This window comes from Cebus imitator, unplaced genomic scaffold (assembly GCF_001604975.1).
Source record: "Cebus imitator isolate Cc_AM_T3 unplaced genomic scaffold, Cebus_imitator-1.0 Scaffold148, whole genome shotgun sequence".
In the NCBI taxonomy this organism is placed as follows: Eukaryota; Metazoa; Chordata; class Mammalia; order Primates; family Cebidae; genus Cebus; species Cebus imitator.
The window spans coordinates 933,966-943,343 of record NW_016107463.1 but is presented as its reverse complement, the minus strand read 5'-3'; the positions used below and the strand labels follow the sequence as shown (position 1 = coordinate 943,343).

The 9,378-nt window shown below is 41.1% G+C and overlaps 1 long non-coding RNA gene across 1 annotated transcript in view; it reads right to left on the bottom strand.

Moving 5' to 3' along the window:
* Positions 1 to 267: 267 nt before the first annotated feature.
* The window catches only part of LOC119473308, a 40,520-nt gene continuing 31,409 nt past the window's right edge, over positions 268 to 9,378 (bottom strand). Inside the window, exon 3 of the long non-coding RNA XR_005202511.1 lies at positions 268 to 304. This is a non-coding gene — a long non-coding RNA (uncharacterized LOC119473308). The remainder of the gene's footprint in view (positions 305 to 9,378) is intronic.

Below are 9,378 nucleotides of genomic sequence, written 5' to 3'. Positions count from 1 at the left end.
ATTTCTTTTTTTACATGGCTACAAAAAACAGTTCCAATACAGTGTGACAAATGTAACAATATAAAAAGATATGCAGTACAGAGTCAAGATGAAAGAAAGTGACACTGAGTTGTTCTTTGATAGAGGGTAGGTCCTCTACGGGTTGCCGGAGAAGGTGACACTGGTGTTTCGTCTAAAGTATGAATGGGCTGGACGTGGTACCTTACACCTGTAATCCTAGCACTTTGGGAGGCCGAGGCAGGTGGGTCACTTGAGGCTGGGAGTTCGAGACCTGCCTGGACAACATGATGAAACCCCATCTCTACTAAAGATACAAAAATTAGCTGAGTGTGGTGGCTGGCACCTTTAATCCCAGCTACTTGGGAGGCTGAGCATGAGAATCACTTGAACGCAGGAGGTGGAGATTGTAGTGAGCTGAGATCATGCCACTGCACTCCAGCCTGGGAGACAGAGTGAGACTCTGTTTCAAAAATAAATAAACAAATAATAAATAAAATTAAGGATGAATAGAAGTTTACTAGGAAGATTGGGAGGCAGAGGGCTTTTTGGTTGGAAGGCAGAGTATGTGCACGAGCACAGTGGCACAGAATGGCATCCCATGCTCAGAAAATATGAATGGTTGGCAAAGCAGGAACATGAAGTACAGTGAGGGAGGCAGAAGAACATGGGACCAAAGAGATAAATGGGGACCAAAATGTGAAGGAACTTAGGCCTTTAAGAAATTTGGATTTCCTTCTCCAAATAATGGAAAGCTATTTGAAGGTTTTAGGCAAGGGAGTGAAATGATCAATTTTGCATTTTAGGGAGCTCCCTCTGGTAACAGGGTGAGATTGGATCAGATTTGATCAGTTTGCTATGGTGTGGAGCTGCTATGGTTGAATGTTACTGTTAAAACTCAAGCAAGAAATAATGAAGTTCTGAAACATCAGTGGGGCTGGTGGCTAGAGAAAGACAGAATCAGTAGGATTTTGTAACTATTCATCTCTGATTGGGGTTGGGGGTGGGCAGAGGCTGAGGTTAGGGAGGAGTTTGGGAATACTTTCCAGGGCCTGATGGAGCCAATGGGTTTTGAGCCAATGACTCAAAACCAAGATGACACTATTTAAGGACACGCATTTTCCAGGTAGAGAAGGCAATGAGTTTAGACATTAAATATGGTGCCTATGGGTAATTGGATATATTGATCCAGTTTCGTAGGAAGAAGCTAAAGGTAAAGTCCAGAAATAGAAGTTCTGGAGTCCTTGGGATAGTTGGTGATTGAGTCAATATAATCTGTGATTCAGAACCACAAACCAGGGAAAGATGGTATATTAGTCATGCACACCTTAATGTGAATTAGTTTTGTGAGGTGCTCTTTCTTTACTGCCAACTGAGATTATTCCACCATAAAAGGGAATTCTCTTTTGGGAAAAAAAAAGTAGAGAGACCTTGGATCTATAGTCCTTGGTTTTGATGGTGAAAGTTACCATGGAGGCATTGGATGTCTGTAGGATGAGGAAAGGAGACAGGAAGAAGAGGGTAGGACACCAAATAACGTCTTTCTCAACTTCACAACTTTACCAGTGGCTTCTCTTGGGCAAGAAACCCTCCAAACAATCACTAGTATCTACAAAAAAGTCTTTATAAGTTATGATTCCTTTATTATTTATTCTCTCACTCATTCCTCTGGTTTTTCTGCAAGTTTCCAGGTGTACAGGCAATGCTGGTTTGGAAAATGACTGTTCCTGGCAAGGTTGGGATAAGATTCTCATGGGAGTGTGAAGGATAAATTATGTAGCACGGGCTGAGTCCTCCCATCCATCAGGAGTTATTGCTGCTTCCAGTGTCTAGTAGGCATCCTTCAAGGTGACCAGTTTTGTTACCTATTCAGCTTTTCTAGGATTTTCTCAGAGATATGTCAGTATACAAAAACCATTTTTATTGGAAGAACTCTGCACCAAGGCCATTGGTTCCTGTGGCAGCATCAAGACAGTGGAACTACCTAGATCCTCAGCCAACAGTGGAGAAGAAAGCGCTCTCTTTTCATTGGGAGTTCACAGCTGAGCTGCACCTGGGCACATTCCCCATTATATAAGCAGAGTTTCTTTGCAGGAGGAGGAGATGAGGCTAACACTCAGGCAGGGGCAAGCAGAGATGAGAGATGGATGTAGACAGTGAGCGTCCTGGTAGGTGGAGAGTTTAGTTCTAGTTCCTGGGCCTTAGGTCCCGTAGCCCCTTCTCCTTCCCAGTCACTTGGGCCAATAAGTGTCATTTTGCTAAAGCTGATTTGAAGACAACTCCTTGGGGGATATTTTCTTGGGGGGAGGAAAAGGGGATCTCAGAGGTGACCAAGATGGAAGTAAATAACCAGAAGAGTGAAATGTTGGGGAAACCAAGAGTGGAGATGTTTTCCAAAAAATGATTAGAAGATGATGTTGCAGAGATCCATTTTAATTGCTTTACTGTCATGGAAGCCAAACACAAGGGCTTACGAGGCAAGGAGAGGTGAGCAAGTGGAGGTGGCAGGTTCTGACTGCTTGGTCATCATATCAGGCTGTGAGAGATGCAATCGTGGCTCCAGCAATTACCATAAAGATTGGGAATGGTGCTGTATGACAAAACACTGTGACTCAGCCATTGAAGAAAACAAGTATTTTATTTGGTTTTGGTGAAGAACCCAGCTGTCTTCATTTACACGATGAGGTGACCATGGCAATGTGAGCACTGAGGATGTAGCTCTCAGAGTCTCCTGAGACCCAAGAAGACTTAGCATGCACATCCTTTCACAGAAGCATAACCTAAAAGAATTGGGGCAGACAGGCTGCCTTTGGTCCTCATGTCTTGAAGTGGGATGCTGCTTGATGTTGTGGGAGAGGTTGCTAAACAAACACCAGGAGCATTATTCATCGGATCACTTTTCTTAAAACATGGTTGGTGGTGATCCATGTGTCAATGTCGGAGAAAGAGTTTTTGGGACGTTTAACTTCTCAGCATCTTAGATGGATAAATCACTTTTACAGCAGTAGGGTCCCACAGAGAAGAGGAGATGAAAGACACCAAGGAGAAAAGGAGATGAAAGACACCAAGGAGAAAAGGGAATCACACATAGTTTCAAGGAAGTGGCAGAGGGTGAGAGAGCAGACATGGGGAAGAGTGCCTCCGAGGCAGAAAGAAGGGTTGTGAACACGGAAAAGATGCATGTTGAAGGCCTTCAGCTCAGAAGGGTGCTCTGGGGAGTGAGAAGAGAATAAGGGTGGGGTTGGGGTCTGGAAGAGAATGAAAAAAAATGGCAGAGTAGGCATAGGGACAATTGGGGCAGATGTTCCTAAACTTATTCAAGTGACAGAACACGCAGGAATCATAGCCTTTTTGTGAGTTGCTGAGAGATATTGATGAATTTAATACACATATCCTTAACAGGATTTACCTCAGCCTTATAATCTATCTTATGTTTACATTGTTTTAGACATGTTATGTTTACATGTAATAAAAACAATAATCAGTCAATCACATGCATTTGTCCATTAAAAATCACTCTGTAAACTGAGACACAATACATATCTCTAAAATTTGTCCTTTAATTGCTACTGATCTGAATAGAGATGAGAAAGTGGAAGAATAGTGTAGCTGAGTCATGACTATGCTTAAGATGGATGAACTTAATTTTCTTTTCCTTTCTGTGTTTTGGAGGTAGGGTCTCATTTGGTCACCCAGGATGGAGTGCAGTGGTGCAACATAGCTCACAGTAACCTCAAACTCCTGAGCCCAAGTGATTCTGCCACTTAAGCCTCCTCCCAAGTAGTTGGGGTTACAGAAGTGTGCCACCATACCTGGTTAACTTTTTAAACAAGTAGTTTTTGGATACGGGGAGGGGGTCTTGCTATGTTGTCCAGGTTATTCTCAAACCCGTGGCCTCAAGCAATTCTCCTTCCTCAGCTTCCCAAAACACTGGGACCCATTTTCTAATATGTGCTGCTTACATAAACATGAGCGATTAAGATAATCGATTCTTTAAGTCACATCTGAGTACTTAGCACATGTGTGGACTCCTATCTTACCTTATTTCTCTTAGATGTAAAATTCTCAAAGCCCACTTTAAGGCATTTAAAGAGTAATCCAAAATGAACACTTAGAAATGTCATGTATGTGGAACAGCAGTTTCCTCATAGGACTTCCCTCCCTCCCTTCCTCCTTCCCTTCTTTCTTCTTTCCTTTTTCTGATTATTCTTTCTTATTTTGTTTAGAACTTATTTAGACTTGTTGATGCAGAAGTGTTTGAAGACATTTAGAAAAATTGCAACTGTGGTAAGAATTCAGGAGTATTACAGATCAAGTTATGAATGACTGTGGAATATTTCACTTTTTCCAGAAGTGGAGAAAACTTTGTCCTATTTAATTTTTCTTTAACCCTCATCTTGAGGCTGATGCTGAGGGTAGACAAAGTGTCTTAGAAGGAAGGAGAAGTGTCACCAAGGAGGATGGCTTTTCTCTCTGATTGTGCTTAATTCACCCATATTATGATTCAAGATGAGAATTTCTACTTGGCTGCAATGAAGAAAGCGTATGCACCCTCTTTTCCTTTTTTCTATCTAGAACTGAGAACAGGGTTATGAGATTATTGTGGTGAGCATCACTATGGTGAGCCATCAGTTGATCAGGAGGCTGTAGACAGTTTGGTTAACCACACAGCTTGCTGAGAGACAAGGTGGACTGAGGCAAGAGAGGCAGGGGCTGGGGAAAGCAACTAAATGTGACATAGAGATAAAGTCTAAGTTATGTGGGACAGTGAAGACATATGAATATTTACCCAACAGCATCTATTCAAGGGCAAAACACTGAAACCAGATACTGTACTATGTACTCCATGTGTCATTTAAGAAACTTTGCAAATAATCTGAAACCCTCAGTTAAAGGAATGTTAAGTGAATGCTTAAGGTGAGCTGCAGATATTTAACTTTCTGATCGAAAGAGAATATACAATTTATAAAGTAAAGGTAGCCTACAAATATGTTTTTTTCTTTTTTGAAACTTGTCCTTGGACAAAATTATGTGCTCATCACTGATATCGTGCAATGGCGGACTGAAGGTATGGTTCAAATATAAATGCGATTTTTTTTTTTTACAATAGCGCTTTTGCTAAAATTTGGGCAGCAGGTAGTTTGAAGTTGCATTCTCTAGTAATTAGCTCTTTCACTTTAGTATAATGCTTTTAAGATTCATTCATGTCATTGGGTGCCAGTGGTTTGTTCTTTTACATTGTTGAATATACTCCATTGTATAGATATACTAAAATTGATTTATGCATACACTAGTTAATGGGCATTTGGGTTGTCTTAAGTCTGCTTTCTTTTGCCATCACAGAAAATCACAGACTGGGTAATTTATAAAGAAAATACGTTTATTTCTTTCAGCTCTAGAGGCTGGGAAGTCTAAGGTTAAGAGGCTGTAGCTGGTAAGGGCCTTGTCGCAGCATAACATGGTGGGGGCACGCCATGGGGAAGGGTGAGAGTGTGTGTACCAGCTCAAGTTTCTCTTCCTCTTCTTCATTTTTCAAAACAATTTTTACTAGACACTTTAATTCAAACATTCTTGTATAATGAAAACCATTATTAGAAGCATATTTTTATAGCAGTATAATATGTCAGTTTAAAAAATCGACACATAATTATACATATTTATAGGGTACAATGTGCATTTCACACCTGGTCCCCAAAACTCATGTTCTTCCCACATGCAAAATACATTCACTTTATCCCTATAGTCCCAAATTTTGTAACTTGTTCCAGCACCAAGTCGAAAGTCCAAGCCCAAAGTCCGAAGTCATCTCAGAGTCAAGGCAAACCCCTTCCAGCTGTGAGCCTGTGAAATCAAACACGTTATCTACTTCCAAAATATAATAGTGGAACAGGCATGAGTAAATATATCCATTCCAAAAGGGATAGATAGGCAGGAAAAAAGGGGTAATAGACCCCAAGCAAGTCTGAAATCCCAAAAGGGCAGACACTAAATATTAAGACTGTAGAATAATCTTATACCCCATGTGTTGTCTCCTGGACACACTGGGCTTGGGGGTGAACCCCAAAAACCTCAAGAAGTCCTCTTTCCTTAGCTTTATTGGGCTCAGCTCACACTTCAGCCTTTTCAGGTTGGAGTCTTATTCCTGTAGCTCTCCCAGACTGCCTTTGCACACTGGTAGTTTTACATTTCTGGGGTGTCAGCGGCAGTCCCACTCCCATGGCTTCAGCAGGCATTATCCTAGAGGGTCCTCTTCACGGCACCCTTGTCCCTGTGGCAGTTTCTGCCTGGGACCTCAGGCTGTGTATAAACCCTTTGGAATCTAGGTAGAGGCTGCCATGCCTCCATAGCTCTTGCATTCCGGGTGTGTGCAAAATTAGCACCATGTTCATGCCACTAAGGCTTATCACTTGTGTCCTTCAGAGCTATGGAAGGAGCTGTACTTGGGCTTGCTTGAGACATGGCTAAGTAGGCTGTGGATTCCTGCACTGTAATGCCTGGAGCAGAGACCAAAGGGAGCTCTGGGCGGTAAGCCCATAGAGGGTGCCCTGGGCCTGTCCCTTGAAATCATTCAGCCCTCCTGGGCCTCTGGGCTTGTGATGGAAGGGGAAGCCTTGAAGATCTCTGAAATATCTTCAGGGTCTTTCTTCCATTGTCTTGGTGACTCCTTCTATCTGCACTAATCTTCTTAGAAAATGATCTCTGGGCCATATCCTTCATGTCCTGAACTGCTTTTTTTTTTTTTTTTTTTCTCTTTACATGGTCAGGATAAGAGTTTTCCAAAGCTTTCTGCTTTGTTTCCCTTTTGATGATCAATTCCATCTTTAAATCATTTTCCTCTCTTGTAGCTTAATGTAAGCTGTAAAAGTAGTCATGCAGCAGCTTGAATACTTTACTGGTTAGATGTTTCTTCCACTAGGTATCCTGAGTCATTGCTCTTAAGTTCTGTATTCCAAAAATCCCTTGGGTACGGACACAATCCAAATTCTTTTCCAGTTTATAACAAGAATGACTTTTATTTTAGTTTCCAATATCTTGTTGCTCATTTTCATCTCAGACATCATCAGAAGAGCCTTTACTGTTTGTATTTTTAAAATTTTTCTTTTCTTTTCTTTTTTTTTTGAGATGGAGTTTCACTCTTGTGGCCAGGCTGGAGTGCAGTGGCATAATTTTGGCTCACTGCAATCTCTGCCTCCTGGGTTCAAGCAATTCTCCTTCCTCAGCCTTCTGAGTAGCTGGTGCTATAGGTATGCACCACCTTGCCCAGCTGATTTTGTATTTTTAGTAGAGATGGGGTTTCTCCATGTTGGTCAGGCTGGTCTCGAACCCCCAACCTCAGGTGATCTACCCACATCGGTCTCCCAAAGTTCTAGGATTACAGGCGTGAGCTATTGCGCCTGGCTACTGTTTATATTTCTATCAGTATTCTGGTGATGATCACCTAAATGATCTCTAAGAAGTTCCAGACCTCCCCTCATCTTCCTGTCCTCTGAATGCCTGCCAAATTGCCCTTAATTCTCTGTTTTTGGCCACTGAGGCTTTTTCTAGGTTGCTTCTCCAAATTCTTCCAGCCGTTGCCCAATACCTAGTTCTAAAGCCAATTCTACATTTTCAGGCATTGTTACAGCAATGAGTCCACTCTTGGTATAAATTGTCTTAGTCTGTTTTCTGTTGCTATAACAGAATATCACAGACTAGGTAATTTATAAGGAAAAGAAATATATTTCTTAAATTTCTGGAGGCTAGGAAGTCCTGGGTTGAGGGGCCGCATATGGCGAAGGCCTTCTTGCTGTATCATAACATGGAGGAGGACAACTGATGAGAGGCCAAGAGCAGGCTTGTCAACTCGGATCTCTCGTCCTCTTCTTACAAAGCTACCAGTGCCATCACGGGGGCGCCATCCTGATGATGTTATCTAATATTAGTTACCTCTGAAAGTCTACCTCTTAAAGACTTGGAGGACTGGATGCCTCCATTAAACATGAATTTGGGAATTATGCTTCCAACACATAAAATTTGGGGGACATATTCAAACAACAGCAGATTGTTTAGTATTTTTGGTTGTTATGGCTAACAGTTTACAAACAGGTCTTGTGTTATCCTATGTTTAATTTCTCTTGGATGAATACCTAAGAGTAGGATCACTGGGGCTTCTGTTAAGTGTACATTTAGTTGCCAAGTTATTTTCCAAAGTGACTTGTCAAAAGGCAAAATTACAACAAATGTAATTTAAAAATTTGTACTGGCTTTTATTTGTGATTCTAGATTGAGGAACATCTCATTCTATAAAATAGAGTGAGTACTATGATGAGCTGAGCAGAGGGGATTAGCTTTGTAGATAGAAAAGGGCTAAAGAGAATAGAAACAGAGAACAAAATGTGGATTGGTTAGTTCACAGTTATTTTCCTTTTAGGTTTAAAACAGAGGGACTTTCTTATTTTGTTGACTCAGGCTGATTGGAATCTTTTTTTATTTTATTTTTTTATTTTTTTATTTTAGGTTGTTTTGGCTTTATTTCTGGGCATGCACAGTAGTGCAGTCTCGGTGACTTCTTTGGCTGTAACCAATGTCAGTAGTGTCTACAGGTGTCTGAATTTTTTAGACTGTGGGTATTTGTGCAGACAGTGGTGGGGCTTTTCTGGGGGTGAAGAGCTCCAGGCAGGCCAGATATTAGGTCTTGGTGGGTGGGCATGCACCAACTGTGTGCATTTGGTGGCACTGCCAGTCATTACAATTTTGATTTGCATTTCCCTGGTGATTAGCATCATAGTCTATTTGGACTGGTATAACAAAATATCACAAACTGGATAGCTTGTAAACATTATAAATTAATTCTACATTGTTCTGGAGACTGTAATTTGAGATTCAAGTGCCACCATGGTTAGGTCCTGGTGATGGCCATCTTTTGGGTTACAGACTGCTGACTTCTGTCTTTACATGGAAGAAGGGGTGAGTGGTTTCTCTCAGGACTATTTTTATAAGCACACTAATCTTATTCATGAGGGTTTCACCCCCACAGCCTAATCACCTAAGGTTCCCACTTCCTAATACCATCAATTTGGTGGGAGAATTTTAACATACGCACTTTAGGGAGACACAAATACTCAGACCCTAGGAATTAGTAGGATATAGCATCTTTACATAAACTTGGTCATTTACATGTTCTTTTTGAAGAAATAACGATCCAAGTACTTTGCTCATTTTTATTTTTATTTATTTTATTTATTTAATTTTTTTAAGAAAGAGAGAAAGGAAGAAAGAGAAAGAATAAAAAAAGAAAGAAAGAAAAAATGAAGGAGAGGAAGAATGAGGAAAAGGGAGAGGGAGAGAGAACTGGGGTGTTGCTTTATTGCCCGGGCTAGAATGCAGTCTAAAAATGGGTAT